General features: G+C 38.4%; 1 protein-coding gene across 4 annotated transcripts in view; it reads left to right on the top strand.

Annotated features, from left to right (window-relative positions):
* The window catches only part of LOC117707528 (la-related protein 1B-like), a 71561-nt gene that overhangs the window by 51156 nt on the left and 262 nt on the right, over nt 1-20143 (top strand). The gene's annotated exons all lie outside the window — the stretch shown is intronic.

Genomic DNA, 20143 nt, shown 5'->3' on the forward strand with positions numbered 1-20143 from the left:
CAGCTGTGTGCAAGGGGGTGAGAAGACTGGAGAGGTTTTCTAGGGCAGTGTAGCCAGTGTTTATGTGATTGTAAAAACACAAGAGTTCCTCCATTTTGAATGGACTGTAGACTCTGATATCAGTTATATCATTCTGGTACTGCTCACTGATAGTGAGGAGGATATGTTTGTGTGGGTGCAGGAGATGTGTTGCAACACCTCTGCTTCTGCCAAGTTGTGCTTTGTTTATAAACTAGATACAAATACCTATTAGAACATAGTTGAGGTTAAAATACTTAGAAAATTTTACATATGTATATATATAGTAGGAGACATTTATTTCAAATATATAAAGTCAGTCTAACAACCCACCTCAAAAACTGGGACAAATTTAAACAAGCATTTTTCTAAAGATGTATTATACAGCAGAAAAGTGAAAACCTAAATCAATAGTCAGATACTTTCTCATAACAATGGCATGGCTATTATTATTTACAGAAGGCAGATACTGGGGATACCATTGAGGATAGGGAGGAATCAAAGCCTCCTGTCCCCAGCTCCCCCTGCCCTCATATATAAAATAGATCATCTACTTTGGCAGACAATTTGGTTATCACATGACCCAGCAATTTCATTGTTGCATGTGTGAACCAATACAAATGAAATCATGTCCACACAAATTGTTTTTTTTTTAAATAAAATCTCAATCATTCAATTTTACCAATGAAGACTCGGTAGCCAGATGCTGGGTTGAAAGCCTGCCAACTCATAGAGGCAGAGAAAGCACCCGGCTGACCTTCCTCCTCAGCTGATACCCCACCAGGAATGGCCCTCTCCCACACCATCTCAAAAAACAAAACAAAACAAAACAAAACAAAACAAAAAAAACAAAAAAAAAAAAAACAAAAAAAAAAACTTCAAAATGAGCAAAGGACTTCTACAGACATTTCCCTAAAAGTAATGTAAAATGGTTTGTAAATATCTTAAAGCTATGTAACATCATTAGCAAGTATATAATTCATAAATAAACAGTGAGCTAATGCTTTATTCAGATTACTACAAGATAGACATATATGAACCTCAGGACTTCATGCTATGGGAAAGATCCATTTACAAAAGAGAATACTATATGACTATATGAGAATGTAGCTAGAGATGGAAAATCTATAAAGGTTGAGAGAAGAGGGAGATGATAAACTGCTGTTAAGTGGATATATGATCTCAGTTTTATTGGATGAGTTTGAGATGTTATAACAGTGTTTATACTTAACAGTAATGAGGTGCACACAAAAGGAGTTAAGATGGTAATTTTACATGGTTTTAAAATCCCAATTAAAATATATAAAATGTGCTTCACAAAGAAATATCACCATAAGGAAATTTAAGATCAGGCAGAATGTGCTACTTGTATTACTTGTGTTGGGCTGTGCCATGTTGCATTGGCAAAGGGGCTTGTTGAAGGCTGGGGATGAACTTGGTGGTGATACACATGCCCAGCACATTCCAGGCCCTGGGTTTGGTCCCTATCAATTTAAACATAAGGTGAAATCTGTCAAAAAAAAAAAAAGATGTAGCATAATTCATTATATTTAATAAAAGTTTTAGACAAATGAAGAAGTTGGGAGAACAAATTTATTGTCTTAGTGATTAATTTTATAAGTAGATAGAAGATAATCATACAATAAAAATAAGAATCTAGAAACGGTTCTGTGCCTTAGAAATGCAGAGTATGTTTTAAAAAATCTACTTATGGCTTTTGTGTTTTCAAAATTATGTGTGTGCTTGTGGCTATGTGCATGTGATTGCTGGTTCCCTTGAGGCCAGAAGCATCAGATCCCCTCTTGTCTGGAGTTAGGAAGACTTGAGCTGCTTGAGGTGGATGCTGGAAATTAAACTCTATAAGAGCGAGTTACACTGTTAATAACTGAGCCATCTGTAACCCCAGCATTTGGGAGACTGAGACAGGAAAATCACAAGTTCAAGGCAAGCCTAGTTTATGCAACCAGAAGCCTTGGGCTGGAGAGATGGCTCAGTTGGTAAGAAGAATTCCTGCAGGCCTGAATTTGGTTTCTGGGACACACATGGCAGCTTACATACAGGAGATCCAACTCTCTCACATGTTCATACTCACTTCTAACTTAGCCTGGTCTGCAGAGCAAGTTTCAGGACAGCCAGGGCTACACAGAGAAACCCTTGAAAAACCAACAGCTGAAAAGTAAAATAAGACATTTATATAAAGACAAATTCTTAGAAAATATGTGGATTTTGTAAGCAATGAGACTATCTTTACCAAAAGCTTCAAACTCTGCAATAACTTCAGATGTAGACAAATGCTTTTATTAGTGTGTTTTACTTAGGATGAATAATTTTAGTCCTGCTCAAGTTTGTCCAAAGTAGAAAACAAATACATAAAGTTATATGCTGAGTGAGGATGTATATGTGTGGGGTACTTTACTTACATCATGAGGAAGGTATAATTGGTGTCTGAAAACCACTGGACTATGAATGTAGCTCAGATGGTGGGGAAGAGGCAGGCACAAAGATTCCAAATCCTCAGACACCCAGATCCAGCCATTTTAAAAAGGAGATAACCATTTTCTATTCATTCCAATAAGACATGTTGATTGTACATTAGAAAAATTAGTATAATTCACATTAACAAGTTAAAGTTATAATCACATGAGTAAATGCAGAAATTACACATAAAGGTCAGTATATATACTGGAAGGAAAACATAATATAAAGATAAAATAGTCTCTTCACAATTAGGTTTCTACAAAGTGTCCTAGAAATTAGACATTCTGAATGTTGGAAGTTGAAGTTACTCTCTTTTATATCTGTGATATATGTCACATCTATTTTATATCTGTGTTAGTCCAGTAAGGAGTGAAATGGATAAGGATGGAAAGAGAAATAAAACTTACCAATTTTCAAGTAGAAAATCCAAAGAATCCTACAAGTAGATAGTGAGAATTTCAAAGCAGTTTAGAGTAACTTAGACAATTCTATGATAGTTTGAAAGTCATGAAGAAGAACTTGTTTTCGATAACCATAACCAGTCATCAAAATATTTAAAGGCTGGAACAAAACAAATTTATGTTCCAGTGAACCAGCCTGGTATTTGTTCCTTATCCTCATAGGCTCAAACCAAGGTGTTAGGATTTGTGCCTTGTATATGAGTTTCTTCCACTCATATCCTGTTGAAGAGCCTTTACTTTTGATAACTAATAAGTATGTGTATGCATGCACACATGCCTCTTTGTGGAGATCTGAGGACAACTTGCAGGAGTTTGTTCTCTCCACTATGAGGGTCTCAGCAATTACTGGGATTACTCCCCTGATTACTCTGGTCATCAGGCTTGGTAGCAGGAGCTTTTACCTAGAGTCATCTTGCTATTCTCAGTAATGATCTATATGCTAAAGCAGTCAACTGGAGAGTGAGACTGAAATCTGAACTGCCTAAAGAAGCCTCATGCTGTCCTGACCCACATATGGTCCTTGTAATAGTGCTCATGTTTTGATAGATACTTAACTAAAGAGAATAATGCTTACCAAATTGATTATAAAAATCAGTTCAATTGTGCTTTGTTTTGTTTTTATGAATCTGAAATGTGTAAAAAACTTGACATGGATGTAGTAGGAACAGAAATTCTGAGCATATCCTACAGGTGGGGCAGAGTAATATGAGCATGTTTAAGTTGCCACAGGGGAGCAGTTCAGTGGCCACAGTAATGTGTACATACACATTTGCAAAGTGGCAGGTTTCAGGTGAGTGGCCAAGGAGAGATAATGTTTCCGACATGGTGCTGAGAATGAAATGATATTATAGACCTGTGCTTACCACTCTGATTTATCCCAAGGAAGAACAAAATCATAAGAACCTTAAGAGAAACAGAAGGGGTGTGTGTGTGTGTATGTGTGTGTCATGCATGTTGTGCTCACACGCACACACATGCGCAAGGGCATATTGAGACTTGAGACCTCATGCATGGAAAAAGTTTTCTTACATAGACATTAAAACACAATGGATACATACATGTAATTAAAGTGGTATAAAAGCAAAAAGGAGGGGGATGGGATAGGGAGTTTCTAGGGAGGGGAAAGGGGAAGGCATCTGAAATGTAAATAAAATATCCAATAAAAAAAGAAAAAATGTCATTAACTAGGTCTCATTATAACCTATGAGCTATTATTTTGTGAAACAGTTTTATATATCATTAAACAGATTGATTGCTAACTGCAGCTACATAGAGCCTATCCTCCTAAATGGATATTGAGACAATTTTGTGGAGTCTGTAATAACCTTTGTAGCACTAACTTGAAGATTAGTTAAGAACTGTTTGATGGAACATTCAGAGTTCTTTTGTTTTTCCATCATGTCTCTACTTTCTCTCTTGGTACACCAATAACTTCTCTAGGATTATAGAAATCTAACATGGTTTTGTATACTATGTACTTTGTATACAGTACACACACGTGCATTTAGTTGAAAAACTGATGGATAAAAATTAATATAATTTGAGTCTTAATTAGGAATTTTCTGGTTGAATTGGCCTGTGAGAGATTTTCTTAATTGATAATAGATGTAAAATAAAGACTCACAAAGTGTGGGTGGTACCAATCTCTAGGCATGTGGGTCCTGAGTGTATGAGAGTAAAGAAAACTGCTGGAAGTAAGCAAGAAGCTTGGGTGTATTTGTTTATCATTCAAATATGGGTATGGTGTGACAAGATGTCTGAGCCTCTGCCTGGTTCCCTTACAGTTCTGGACTGTAACATGGAACTGTTAAGTCAAATAAATCCCTAAGTTGTTTTTGATCAATATATTTTATCACAGTAATCTGATGCTGATACTGGATTTGGAAAAGTTGGGTTAATGTCTTGACATTCATCTATGTCAAGTGGCTTTTATCTCAAAGATGATAAGATTGTCAAAACATTTTAGAATATAATTAATAGGGGAAAAAGAAACTGGGTAAATGATTGGACTTTTCAGTATAGTGAAGAACTAAACAGAAATCAGTAGACACCATGAGGACACATTCTGAGAGAAGATAGCTGTGATTATATTTACTTTCAGTGAAGAAGCCAAGAGGAATGTTTTCTGAGATCATGGTCTACACAGGACCAGAAGATATCTCACTTGTAGCTTTATAGCTTTAACCTTTCTGTTGGCTTCTGTTAAGGTCATGTTAGTCCTTTCTGTTGACCAGTGTATGCCTACCACCAGACTCTAACTCACATTGCATACAGTAGGGAAAGTTGAAGCACAGAACTTTAGAGTCATGGCTTCAGTTTCTCTCCTATTCATGACACTATGAATTTCAGAAAAAGGGATTCCATTGACCTTAAGACTGTCTTTCCACACTGTTTTATGCCTTCTGAAAAAGGTGCAATAATATAACATTACCTGTATTGTTCACTCAGTTTAAATAGTTAATATCTTACCACATTCCCTTTATTCTCCTACTGTAATACAGATATATACATTTTTCCTGAATGATTGAGGGTTAGTAATAGACATTATATCACTTAGTCATGAATTAAATTCACCTTGTCTCCTCATAGGAAGTGTGCTTTCCTACATAATATTATGAAATAGGAAATTTGGCATTAATGGAATATGTTATTGAGTATATAGTCTCATGTTTTCAACGATCATCTTAGAATTTTAAAGAATTGCTACAACCAAGAATCATACATTTCAGAATTTCAGAGATGTTTTCTATTTAGTAATTATGTAGCCTTTTAAAATTTATTTACTTATGTCTTTCATGACATCAAAAGGTTCTGAAGGGCCCAATACAGTTTTTTTTTTTCTTAATTTTCAGGGTATTTTAACAAGGTAGCTTTGGGTTAACCGTTTTGGGGTTTACTTCAGGGCTGATGATAAGGTGAGAGTTAACGATGTGGATGCTGTCTACAGATTCCCTCATTGCAAAAGCACCTTTCTCACCTTGTAATATCTTCAGAGTGAATCTTTGAAACTAATCAATTTCTTATCTTCTATAGATATTTTTCTAGTGAGTATTCTGTACTCCATTTAAAATATTTCTGAGTCCATTTCTGACTCCATTTTAAAATATTTTAATCTATCCTGCTCTTGTCAGAATGGATTCTGAAATGAATTCTTTTATCCATTGTATTCATTTTTGTGTTAAAAAATCTCTACATTCTTTTCAAGCTGGGACCTTTTAAGATGACTTCTATGTACTATTGGAACACTCCCATCTATTTAGAACCTTTATTGTTATGGCACAACAATGGGAGTGTACTTGTGTGCCTTTTGTCTATATGTGTGCTCTTCAGATCTTTGTCATAGAGCTTTGCTTAATTTAAAATGTTAACATTTCAACCACTTTAATGTATTTATTTATTTGTGTATATATGTGCACACATGTATCTCACAGTACACATATATAGGTTAAAGGACAACTTGTGAAAGTCAGTTCTTTCTTTGCACCATGTCGGTCTTGGGGATCTAAAACTTAGATCATCAGACCCAGGGGCAAGCATCTATACCCCATGTACCATCTGATCAACCTTCAGCCATTTTAATAGCAATGATTTTTCTTTTGTCTTAGGGTTTTATTGCTGTGAAGAGACATCATCACCATGGCAAATCTTATAAAGGAAAACATTTAATTGGGGCTTGCTTATAGTTTCAGAAGTTTAGTTCATTGTCATCATGTCATGGTACAGGCAGATATAGACTAGAGAAGGTGCTGAGAGGTCTAGATCTTAATCCAAAGGCAGCAGAGTCAGAGTGGCTAGATTTTAAGAGCTGGTGTTACCAAGTGTTGATGCAGAGAGGCAGAGGGCTGAGGCCTTTACTACTACACTGTTGGTGAGATGTGGATGGCAGCCTAGAAAAGAGATTGGGCCTTTTTTCTTAAAACGAAGGAGGAGCACACTGACTTCACAGTGCCTCCTGCAAGTAAATATCCAAGAAAAAATTTGTATCCCTGTTCATAAAAAAGGAGTTCTTAAAAAACATACTTTTTAAAAAAATACCAACTTAGTTGTAGTAGCCATAATGCAGAGAGGACTCCATACTAACAGTAGAACAGGATGGAAATAAATGAGTGTCTTGTATTATCTATGGCAACTGCTAGGTTCTGCAGTCACACTGATGAAGCTCTCCTGCTAAGCAAATGGGTGTGCTTGTGTGCCAGTCACTGGTGAGCCAACTTGCTGATTTGTAAACTGTTTCTATTATACATCCAGTGAGCCACACAGGCCTGTATGTCAAACCAGGATCTGATGATGGAGTCAGCCCCCTGGCTATTGGGGAAGGACAAGCTGAAAGCAGAATGATAGGTGGAGGCATGGAAGCAGCTTTGAGGGTGCTAGTGGTCTCTCTGAGTGGTACTTACACAGTTTTATATATAAGGGGGTTGTTGGGAAATGGATTGAGGTCTCATACTGGATACTGGAAAGGCTACTCCACTGAGCCATATCACTAGCTCCCATGTTGATTACTATTAAGATGGACACTTTTGATTCCTGTGCTTATCTAGTTTTTATCAGTTCTCCATTTTATATCAATTGTTTTAAAATTTGTACAGAGAACATACTCTGTCGGTGTCTATCCAGGCCGATTGTGATTTTAAGTCCACCATGTTATAAACAGAGTAATTGTTTACTCACTTGAATTAGGACTTGCTAATAATAATGACCTTTGGCACACAATAAGGAACAGTCAGTGAACAACTTCTTTTTCCTTCCTTTTCCTTTTTTTAAAATGGTAATAGGATTAATCACAGAGCATTACATATACTAGATATATGCAACTAGAGACCCCTCCCCATTTTTTCCTCAGTACTAGGGATTTAATCCCAAATTCCCCTAGAGCCTAGTCAAAAGCTTTGGAAGTAGAAATTTGGCCTACAGTAAGGAGCTGATATAATTTCTTAGGATGCCTTTTAAATAAATTTCTAATTCTTGGAGAAATTACTTATATGTATACCATGAAATATATTATCCAACTCCTTTCTCCCCCACATTTCAAAGCCCCCAAAGCCTCCAAATGTAAACAAGATCATCTACAACACAAGGAGAATTTAGTGGATGATGCCAGTTGGTAGTAAATAATGACTGAAGATGTGACATTCTGTGACTAGATATTCAAAGCAAATTTCTACAGCTGTTCTCTCTCTCTGTCTCTCTCTCTCTCTCTCTCTCTCTCTCTCTCTCTCTCTCTCTCTCTCCCCTCTTTGGTTTTTTTTGTTTGTTTGTTTTGTTTTTTGTTTTTGTTTTTTGGTTTTTTGAGACAGGGTTTCTCTGTGTAGTCCTGGCTGTCCTGGAACTCACTGTGTAGACCAGGCTGGCCTCGAACTCGAAATCCGCCTGCCTCTGATTCCCAAGTGCTGGGATTACAAGTGTGTGCCACCACTGCTCAGTTACAGCTGTTCTCTAATGATGCTTTTAATTCGCTTCAGTCTGACAAACATGCCTTCCTTGGATATTGTCCACTTGGATGAGATGTAGGTGTTGTTTGGTTAGCCTTCCATTAGTAGATTGTAACCAGTCACTCAGATCTTTTTCTCTGCCTTCCAGAATGAATGGTCTTTTCCTCTGGCAATGCTGCCCATGTTTTTAGATCAGTACAGTGGACATGTACATGATAATGTAGCAGGAGGAGCCTGTGGGGCAGAGGCAGGGAGGAGCCCATTCTTCCTTCCTGTCCACTGAGCTTCTGAGAGGGGTTTAGAAATGAGTGTCCAGCCCATCTAGATATCCTCACTCAACATTCGCAACCCATCACTAGAGAATGAAGCAAAAACTTCTAGTAGATTTCTCCTGGTTCCTCAACAGGCCTTTGATCGCCGATGTTGTACATACATTTTCTCATTCACTTAGTTATTTTCTAATAAATGCAGTGCCTTTTCTAAGTGTCTTGTGTCTGCTTCCAAATTCTATTTAGAATGCTTGTTCCCATCCTGTAAATTCTCATCCTTTAGGGACTGTTTTTGTCCCTTCTCTCCTATGATAATCTTTCTAGTGATCTTGAATCTTATACCAAATGCCACTCTCCTATTTCACCTGATAATTATTTCTTTTTATGTGTACACTAATTTTGTACTTTAAAAGAAACTCTTAAGGGCCAGGTGTGTTTAGATTATTGTGTGTCTTAGTTAGGGTTTCATTGTTGTAAGGAGACAAGGCAATTCTTTTAGAGGAAAGCATTTAATTGGGGCTAGCTTACCTGTTCTGAGGTTCAGTCCATTATCATCATGACAGGAAGCATGGCAGTGTTCAGGAATGCATGATGCTGAAGGAGCTGAGATTTCTACATCTTGTCTCAAAGGCCAACAGGAGAACACTGGCTCCCACGTGGCTAGGAGGAGGGTCTCAAAGCCCACCCCCCACAGTGACAGACTTCCTCCAAGAAGGCCATACCTACTTGTATAAGGCTATACTTCCTAATAGTGCTTCTCTCTGAGCCAAGCATATTCACACCACCAAACTATGTAAATTCAGTAATGCCTAGCACTCCTGTTTATAAATACCCAATAAATAGCTGATGGTAAGTATGTATGCTCTTACAGAGTTTTTAGTTATAAATATTTGGGGTTCTCTTTACCTCTTAAGCTTTTAATATTGTTGTTAAATATAATGCTACACTCCTTAGTAGAACATCTTTATTAAGGTAGAGTTAAGCCATGTTCTAAAGCTCAGTTGTTTTGAAGTTGGTATCAGTTGTTATCTGTTGGTTAATTTTTAGCTGGTTTTGTAATTAGATTCCCCAATTCTACTTCAGCAAGAGGTTGAGAACTTTAAGAAGGTGAATCTCATTAGTAAAGAGTAGGTTGAAAACCTAACAGCTGGACTTCCTCTTGAGCCAAACCAGGAAGTTCCTGAAGCACCTTCACAATCCTGGTAAGATAGGTAGAGTGAGTGTTTTTGTGTCTGTGTACTCTTAAAGCAGTTCTATGTTGTTTTAAAGGATTCATCCACTATTGAGAAATACTAGAATTTAAAAACAGAACATATATATATTGAGCTTCTGAACATTTTAGAGATTCAAAATTACAGACTGTAGACCTGGACAGGAAGCATGGCAGTGTTCAGGCAGTGGCAGTCTTGTGGTAAAGTAGGAGGTCTAGATGGATTGCTCTTCCTTTGCGTCAAGTCAATGAGCAGGTAGTCTCATGGTGGCCAGGTCTTTATCTGTTGTCATACCTGCACTACACAGTGCTGAGCGTTACATACTTGCTCAGAATTGTTGCTTCCGTAAGTTTGCTCTGCTCTGTGAAAATCAAATGCAGGTAGGAATCCTAAATGGAATATGACATTTCCAGGCTTGTGCAATTGATTTCTTTATAGTATATGGCGTTTCAATTGCATTAGGTTTCTACCTTGACCCCATTTCTCCCAATATTCCCATCACCACCCATATGATTCCTCTTGTTCTCAACTCTACCCACCCCAGCCCACTGGTGAAATCTATTCCATTTCCTCTTGCCAGGAAGATCCTTTCATCTTCCTCCTAGCCCTCCTTGTTACTTAGCCACTCTGGGCCTGTTATTCTTTACAGCTGATAATCACTTCTAAGTGAGTACATACCATGTTTGTCTTTCTGGGTCTGGGTTACCTCACTCAGGATGACTTTTTTTCTTAAAAAAGGCACTGGAGCAGGCACTGGATTACAGGCAAGTTTCACACCCAGATGCCATTTACATGGGTGCTGGCTGGGTCCTCATGCTTGTACAGCAAGCACTTTTGAACTATCTCTGTGGCCCCAAGGACATTGTCTTAATAAGTGTGCATGTTAGCTGCAAGTACTAAGTCTCTCTAGTTGAGAAGTTCGTGCTATGTGTAGTAGGAGAACCTGCTGTCTCTTACAGTGCATTACTAGAGACGTGAGAGTGCTTGTTCTAGGAAGTTTCCATCTTCTGTATTTTGCAAGTTGGGTCCCTGTGGTCACATTTAACTTGTTTTCTATTCCCACAAGTTTGATACAGAGGGATGATTTGCTTGACACTAAAGCTTTTGCACACACAGTGAGGTAGTGACTGCTATTTATTGTGAGATGGGATTCTCACTATCTTGTCCAGGATCCGTGTGAACTCTTCAGCTCAAGCAATCCTCCTGCTTTAGCTAAGCGTTCGAGAAGCTCAAACTACAGGTGTGCATCACTGTGCTAGTTAAGAAATTTCTGATGTTTGTTTTGCGTCATGGGGATGGAACAGAGGCCTGTCCCCTGGCCAGCTCTGCCCTGGCTGCTGTCCCAGGAGGCAGGGTGCTTCCTTTGTACCCCTGTTATTTCTCAATCTCATTTTTAAAAGTTTTTCCTGAGTTACTCTTCTCTTTCTTGTGGTCCCATTAGTTTCTGGTCTTGCTCCATTTCCTCTGCCCAGGCATGATTTGCTTTGCTCTGAATGGCGGCATTTGTTGGACTTGGGATGGTGTGACTGAGTTTGATTTTGAGAGCATGCAGTGCTGCAAGTTTCCTTTTAAGAAGAATGCTTTTCACAAATTCCAAATAAGTCTTCATTTTCATTCAGTTCCTAATATTTCATAATTAAAAATGTTTTTGACCTATTAACTATTTCAGTGTTCTTTAATTTCTTAGCTTGAGTGTTTTCATAAGAATTTTTTTATACCGGGCAGTGGTGGCGCACGCCGTTGATCCCAGCACTTGGGAGGCAGAGGCAGGCGGATTTCTGAGTTCGAGGCGAGCCTGGTCTACAGAGTGAGTTCCAGGACAGCCAGGGCTACACAGAGAAACCCTGTCTCAAAACACCAAAAAAAAATTTTTTTTTAATGAGGGAAAGGTTTAAATTAATTAATGTTTACTTTCTTTGCTAATGAAAGCATTTAATCCTGTTATTTTCTCCCCTGTACTGCATTAGCTGCATCCCACAAATGGTGATACAGTGTATTAATGCTCATTTGCAATGATTTCTAGAATATTTTAAGATTTCAGCTTTCTCTCTACGTAGGAATGTGTTATTTAATTTCCAAGCAATTGAAAGTTTTTCTATTTTTGATACCAGTCTTATTTTGTATAGTTTAGTTTGATTTTATTTAAGCTATTTCATGCTTCTATTGATTATTTTTATGTTGTGTGATAAATCTTTTTCTATCCCTTTACTTTCTGTATCATATTTGAAGTAAAGTTGCAATATTATATAGTTGGGTAATGTTTATTACATTAGTTGGTATATTCATTGTTTTTGTTTGTTTGTTTTTGTTTTGTTGTTGTTGTTGGTGGTTTTTTTTTTTTTGAAGCAGGGTTTCTCTGTGTAGCCCTGGCTGTCCTATAGACCAGGCTGGTCTCAAACTCAGAGATCCACTTGTCTCTGCCTTCTGAGTGCTGGGGCATTCTTACTTTTTATTTTGAATTTAGACATTTATGTGTATGTATTTGATGGTTTTAGTGGTTGCTCTAGGATTTGTGAAACATAAATTTTTATAGGTTATGGACAATCTGTATTTTACTATTGCTATGAGATTGTTTAAAAACTTCATCACTGCTATCCTACCTCTTTCTCTCTTTCTTCCTCCCTCCCTATCTGTCTTTCTCTGTCTCGCTCGGTCTCTCTGTTTCTCTCTATCTCTGTCTGTCTTTCTCTTTCTGTCTGTGTATGTGTGTGTATGAGATGCCATGATACACCAAGGGAGGTCAGTCAAAGGGCAACATTTGGGGAATTGGTTCTCTTCACCTCCCTTTGAGAAAAGAGTAGCTCTCTTGCTACTGCCATCCCCTGTGCCTTAGGTTAGTTGGCCTCCCACCTTCTAGACAGTTCTTTGGTCTCTATCCATCTCATCTTAGGAGTGCTGATATCCAGGTTTTGTTTTGTTTTCATGGATTTCAGGGATTGAGCTTGGGTTGCCAGGTTTGAACAGCAAATACATTTACACATTGAACCATATCACTGTCTCCCCATTGTTTTAAGATTTATCTCTTTAAAATAATTTTGTGTGTGTGTTTCTCATGTATGTATGTGTGCACGAGTTGTGCTGCAGCCTGGTGGCAGCAGAGAACATGACATCTTTTGGAGCCACCCATGTGGCCACTGAGAGTGGAACCTCACAAAAGCAGCAGTGCCCTTAACTGCTGAGCCCCCTCCCATGTACTTTTTTACACAATAGTTTTCCTTTTACTTCTTCATACAATTAAATGCCCATTGGGCAGTGAACATCTTTTACTTTTCAACTATTAAAGATGTTTTAGAGAACTTAAACAGAGCATAGAACATTATGTCTGTCCACACATTTCTCTTGCTCTCTCTCCATTTCTGGTGGTCAAGTTTCCTTCCAGTATCCTTGCCTGGCTTACTAAAGTCCTTTCTTTAGCAACTCTCTCAGTGCATGTATTGATGTCTCTCAATTGCTCCTTCTCTGTGGACACTTCCATTCACTGCTATAGAATTCTGGGTTGGCAGTTCTTTTCTTTTAGCACTTGAAACCACTGTGCCACTTCTTTCTGGCTTCCATGGTTTTGGACACAGAAATTCAGTCACTTGTTCAGTTCAGAGAATATTCTTTCTCTTTAGCTTGCCTAGAGAGAGGTCATCAGGATGGCTTCTTAAGAATTACTGACGCTCTGTATCTGTTTTCTAATTGTTTTTCTCTGTGATCGGACAGTTCTATTGTGTTTTGTTTGTATTGTTTTTATTGATTTTTTTATCACCCATTTAAAGACACTTAAGTGTAGATGCCAGAGTTTCCCTTTTTTGTACTTCTTGTACTTTTACTAGTCTATTGTTGTTTGTTGTTTGTTTTGAGTTTGGCCTGGAAAGTGCTGTTGTAGATTATTCTACAGAGATCTGCCTACTTCTGCTTCCAAATGCTGGTCATTAAGTTTTTTTTTTTTTTTACATAATTGTAATTAATATATTTTTCAATAAATTTTAGGAAACTTCCATTATTTTAAGTTACAAAATTAAACTAAGCCAGGTATCATAAGCATCCTATCACCCCCAGCACTCAGGATACTAATGCAGTATGGTCTCCAGTTTCAGGCTGGTGTGGGCTACATAACAATACCCTGTCTCAAAAAAAAAAAGTGAAAATGTAATAGTTTTCTCTGTTCTTTTTTTTTTTTTTTTCAGACTCCAATTATGTGTAAATCAGGCTATTTTGAAAGAGCTGTTTCTTCCTAAAGTCCTGCTCTGTGTCAGCTCATTGTCATGCTCTGCTCCTTCTTTCCCAACCCCCAGTCCTTTCTTCTTTAGGGTACCACTTCAGGTTTTAGTGTCAGCAACTTTAGTGGTTTTCTACCGTGCAAGTCTGACTGGGTCCACATGCTGTCTCTTTTTACAGTGTTCATGTTGCCCTGTACGTTATTAAATTAATGTTTGTTTGTTTGTTTGTTGTTTCTTTGAGATAAGGTCTGTCTCTCTGTGCAGCCCTGGCTATCCTGAAACTTGATCTGTAGACAAGGCTGGCCTCAAACTCAGAGCTCCACCTGCTTGGGATTAAAGGTGTGAGCCACTACCACCCAGCAACTTTTTTCTTTAACAAGTGAAGTCCAAGTCTAGTGTTCCTCACTGTTCTAGTTCAGGCTGTGGTCAGCATATTCTGACCCATGGACCCTGTGGACCAGTTAGTTAGTCATACCTTCCATTATTAGGACTAAAGACTATTTTCATGCCGCAGAGGCAAAGCCTGAGTTGTTTCTTCTGACCAAAAAAGCCGAAAATATTTACACTCTGATTTGCTGAACTTGGCTTTAGTGACATCTTTATTGATTTAAAAACAAACACAAAACCTTTGAAGTTTCTGTCTCTCATGAATGTGTTGCTGTTATACAAGGCAGCTCCTGTGGGCAGCAGCAGTGTGAGAAGGGATCACACTGGATGGTGCTTGATTTAGCAGGGGTAAAATTTGGAAAAACTCAACTTGTAGAAAAGTAGACTCAGTGGTCCTTAAATTTAGCAAGCATTGGATTATTCACTGGGAAACTTGTTAAAACAGAGCCCCACATCAAGCTCCTAGTTCGGTAAGTTAAAGGTGAAATCTCAGGATGCACATGGCTAACTAGCTTCCCTCAGGGTTGCTGTTAGGGTCACATTTTGCTAGCCACTATTTAGCTTATGAGATATTAATTCCTTCATAAGCTTTTAATAAAATCTGGATGAATTACAGCTGGTTTGTAGTGTGGTATTCTAAAGAGCAGATGGCCTGACTCATTTTTACAGGTTTCTTTTAAATATCATTAAAATTTACCCACTTTAAGACTATCATTTGAGTGTCAGTAAATGCTACAGTTGCACATCAGCATCGCAGCCAGTGTTGAGCAATGCCAGTGCTGAGCGCTCCCTCTTACCACTGCTAGTGATGTCAGCACTTGCCTTCAGCCATTGGCAGCAGCTACATGTAATGTATAATGCATGCTTGCTCCTCACCAGGTGCTGGCAATGGCCGTCTCACCCAGCTCCCACAGTTAGCTTTGCCACGCCACTAACAACTGCCCAGCCAGTGCTCTTTCTCAAGCTTACCTGAGTCGCCATGGATGAGAAACACTAGGCAGCCTTTATATTTTAAAACTAGGCAAATACTCAATGGCTGGGCAAAGAATATCTTGTCCCATCCTCCTTAGGCGGCTGCGAAGGCTACAAACGATTGGTCCCCGAGAATTACATGTCTGCTACTTCCCATCCACTCCACAGCCTCTTCAGAATCCCTCTGCCTTTCTCTCCCCTCCCTTCCTTCTGGGACCCAGAAATGCCACCGTATCCTTCACCCAGCGATTGGCTTCTGCCCTCTTTATTGACCAGTTAAAATGGGGAGGTTTACATAGGATCACCTGAGTGTGTGATCCTTTCCTTGTTGGGGCAGCCCCTCTTGAGGAAGCAGAATTAACATCAAAATACAAACAGCATCAGGGCAACCCACAACAGCTACACACTTGCTTTTCTGTGGCTTTGCAGTTCCCAGAAAATGTATGGGTGGATCATACTATAAGTGGCTATGGGGCAGCCTTCATATAATAGGCAGTCTTAAAACTGAGGATCATTATACAGACCAATGTTTTATTACTTTTTATCACTGACAGTGTTCTGTGTATGTATAAATGTTTTGTTTGATTAATAGTGTATATTTGGATTGTTTCCAGTTTTGTCTATTCTAAATAGTACTATTATGATCATTCATGTATATGATGAGACTTATAGTTTTGATTAACAATAGTTAATATTAATCTATTCTTTCAGACTAGTAGTTTATATATGCATATTTTAAATGATTTATTTTGTCTGTATGTATGTTTGATTTGCATGTATGTGTATGTACCACATGTGTGCTTGCTGCCTATGGAGGCCAGAATAAGGTGTCAGATCTTTTGGGACTAGGGTTACAGATGGTTTTGAACTGCCATGTGGGTGCTGGGAATTGAACCTAGGTCTTCTGGAAGAGTAGTCAGTGCTCTTAACCACTAGTCCCTATTATGTATATTTTAATAGTATTTTAACGCCTGCTATAAATATTTGATTTGAACTATTTTAATAATTTTATGTCAAAATATTATAAAGAATGGGCTATGCAAATTTGAAGAAATTTGTAGTTAAAAAGCATATCTAGATCATCATAGTCTTCATAAAATTGCTATATCCTTACTGGTATATCAAATTAATATTAATCCTTGAATCAAGTTAAAATATGAAATAAAAAATCTTTTCCTTTATGGAACAGTCAAGATGACTTATGTAAAAGTGCTTGCTACCAAGCCTCATGACCAGAGTTCAAGTCCATGTGATGGAAGGAGAGAACTGACCTCCACAGGTGCCCATACCTCACACCCCTTCACATAAGCAAGTAAATGTAATGAAAAGGCCTTGTCACTTAATTTTGTTAAATAGTCAGATACAGATAAAACATGGGAGGTTGCATAAGGGCTGCCATGTGCCAGTCTCATTTCATTTGTCGGTGGTTTGGCATTCATTCCTTATCTTGACTAGCCTTCACGTCTACTTGTTTCTGGTCCTTCATACTCAGTCTCGAAGTTTCATCATCTTTCTGGAAATACTTCTTCACATGTTGCAGGAAGCTAATGGCTGAAGGACACAGGTTTTGCTTGGCCTTTACAGTAGTCCTTCATGAAAACCTCAGCTTTGGTCAAGGGTTAATAGTAACCTAGTTCCAGGCCAGCCAGAGCTACATAGTAAGACTCTGTCTCACAAAAAAGGGGTGGGAGGGGAGAGACCTCTATCAACTCTTTGTTCAATTTGAAACTAAATTTTTGTAGGACAAACCCTTGTTTCTTGTGACTCAGTTTATCAGTTTTCAAAATAGTAAGTTGGTACCCCAGCAACCTTTGAAAATAACTGAGTCTAACATTTCATCATGGACTCATGAATTCATAATCTGCTTCCTGGTAACCTGCTGTAGCCACTGTTTTTGGGTGTCGTAGTGCTGCTAATTGGTGGGATTCCTAAAGTGTCCTTTGACCTTTGTTATTATTATTTAAATGTTCTTATTTCCTACTTATATATGTTTCTCATAATTTAGTATTATTGGGTTCTAGGCTTAGGATTTCCGAGGCTTATATTCCACATTACTTCAGCCATTTTTTCTCTTGAACAAACACCCATGATGAGTGAGAATCAAAATCAGAGATCACTGCCCAGAAAGCTGTTGATCCTAGATATTTGGAATTTCTTTCACCTTAGTGCTTGAATGACATTTTTCCAGTTTATGTTCATTCTTATTTTCAAGATTCTGTGATATTTTGGTAGAAGTAAATAGCATAAACACAGTTGAACTAAGTTTGACATTCCTTCTGAGAGCCACTATAACAGACACTGGTATTCAGTGAGACTGTGGCTGCTGTTTTCAGGGATCTAATGAGATGACAGACAAGAGTAAATGTTAATAGGCTAATGAAACCAATTTAGCTTTCTAATGCTGAGACAAAATATCTGGGAAACTTATAAGAAGGAGAAGTATAAGCTCAGACTTTTAAGAATCCAGTCCATGGCCACTTAGTGCTTTTGCCTTTGGACTTGTGGTGGAGCTTGTGAGGAAAGGGGAGGGACAGAGACACACCCCTTTGTGGCTTGACTTCCCACCAAGCTCTGCTCTGGTAGTGGTTTCCACCATTTCCAACAGTGCCAATCTGAGTCTTCACATATGGGCCTCTGGGAGGTTTTCAAAATCCAAGCTCTAGCTGAAGCAGCAAATGCAGAAAGCCCAGAGGACTCAAAACATAGTCTGCTGGCAGGAGATGCTCAAGAAATGTCTCCTGTGCTTCAGCATCTGTGCTGGGCATTGAAAGACACAGGGCCAATTGGTTGCACACACGATAAAGGACGGGACTTTCAGGGAGAAGGGGAAAACCCACCTGGAAAACTATACACCAAGGAAGTGGGACAGCTATTTGGAAACTAGAATTGAAGTGGCGAATGGCAACAGATGGAGGAAGTAAGCAAAGATGGGCTTTTGCTCTGCAGGGTTCTGAGTAGAAGCAGGTCTAACGGGCTCTTCAGAACAACTGGAGAGTCAGAGTCTGAGGAGGAACAGTGGCACGCGTGGAAGTTCAGTTTTGACTTGACAGATTTGTACCTTCACAAGTCTATGCAGATTGTAAGTAGTTGATAATATTTATGGACTGAAAGAAGAAACCGTTATTTGTAAATCACAAGGGACACAGAAATAGAGCCTGCATAGCTTCCCCTGCTACTCACTCCATCTTCTGGATCCCTTGTCTTGCCATGAGATTTTCATGAACAAATCAACAGGGCAAACAGCTGAGTAGAAGTCAGTGATAAGCTCACAGAAGGGGGGTTTTAAGTAGGTGTGTGCAAACATGCTCAAGATTACTGTAACTACCCAGGAAATACAAACAGCATTCAGATCCTATGATGGGAAAGTGCTTAAGTCTGAAGAAAAAGTGGTTTTGACTTGGATGTGAAATCAGCAGAAGTCTGACGTGTTGGTTATTGGTGGAGGCCCACTGTAGACTAGTGAGGACCTTCTTGAGAAGTCATATCTGCTTTGATGGCATTTCCACTCATATAAACCCTGGCGAAAGGTCCACCAGTACAAGGTTCACCAACAGTGGTACAGTATTGCTGATTAAGCCAAAACATTGGAAATAACATGTCTATCAGTAGGAGAATCAGTAGATTTGGTACATTTATATAACAGCATATTTTTTTTAGTACTGAAACACAAGATTGACAAATGAATAAAGTACAAACAATTTAGAGCATGATGCATAAAGTATGATTTCACATATATAAAATTAATTAGGGGAAAATAATATTGTATATATGTAGTAACAGACCAAAATACTGAGCTTAAGAGCTTGGTAATCTCTGGGGAGGAAAAGCAGTAAGGAAATGGAAATAAAATGGTAACAGGGATATAAGCCCTCTCTTAAAAGCTGTATTATTTATGTGTTTGTGCATGTGTACTGGTGGAGGTGCATGGACAATTTGCTGTAGTCTTTCTCTCCCTGCAGCATATAGGTTCTGCAGCAGATCTCAGGTCATCAGCCGTGGCAGAAGGTACATTTACCTGCTGAACCATCTTATCTGCTCACTATAAAATAGAACAGAATGATGTAAAACTAGCCAATACTACCAAGTGTTTTTTTTTTTTTTTTTAATTCTTTTTAAGATATTTGAAATATTTGAATGAAAAACTCTTGGGCCTAGAGTTTTTCAGATTTGTCTTCACTTTCAAAGTACAATATTTTCCTACCATCTAAATAATTTAAAGAGGCATTTTGCAGACTCAACAAATGAGCATAGAAGCTGATTGATATTTCAGAAATGACTTCGGCAACAATAGCTCACACAATGCCCTCTGCAGTGCCTGCCTCTCCCAGGATTCATCCTACAAGAACTCCCAAAGCACATCAAATGCCCTGACTGCAAGATCCTAACAAAACCTTGAGATTTTGTCCTGTTGTCAAAGAACCAAGAACCACCAACATAAATGTACAAACACACAAGAATATGAGGCTTGAGTTGTACGTCCCCTAACAGTGCAAGAGGCGGCTTTTTAACATGTGCATCTTTAAGTCGTAACAGTTTACTTTAAAATGGTATTTACCACACAGTAGTGATGTCTTTAGGCTGTGCTGTGCCTTCTTTTCCTTTCATGGAGTCGTGTGATTAAAGAGGATCAGGATGCAGTGGATTATTCAGTGTTGATTCATTTAGCCTTGTCTCAAACTAAATCAGGGTCCTTCAGGTTAAGCTTTGTAA

The sequence above is a fragment of the Arvicanthis niloticus genome, chromosome 4, assembly GCF_011762505.2.
Source record: "Arvicanthis niloticus isolate mArvNil1 chromosome 4, mArvNil1.pat.X, whole genome shotgun sequence".
In the NCBI taxonomy this organism is placed as follows: Eukaryota; Metazoa; Chordata; class Mammalia; order Rodentia; family Muridae; genus Arvicanthis; species Arvicanthis niloticus.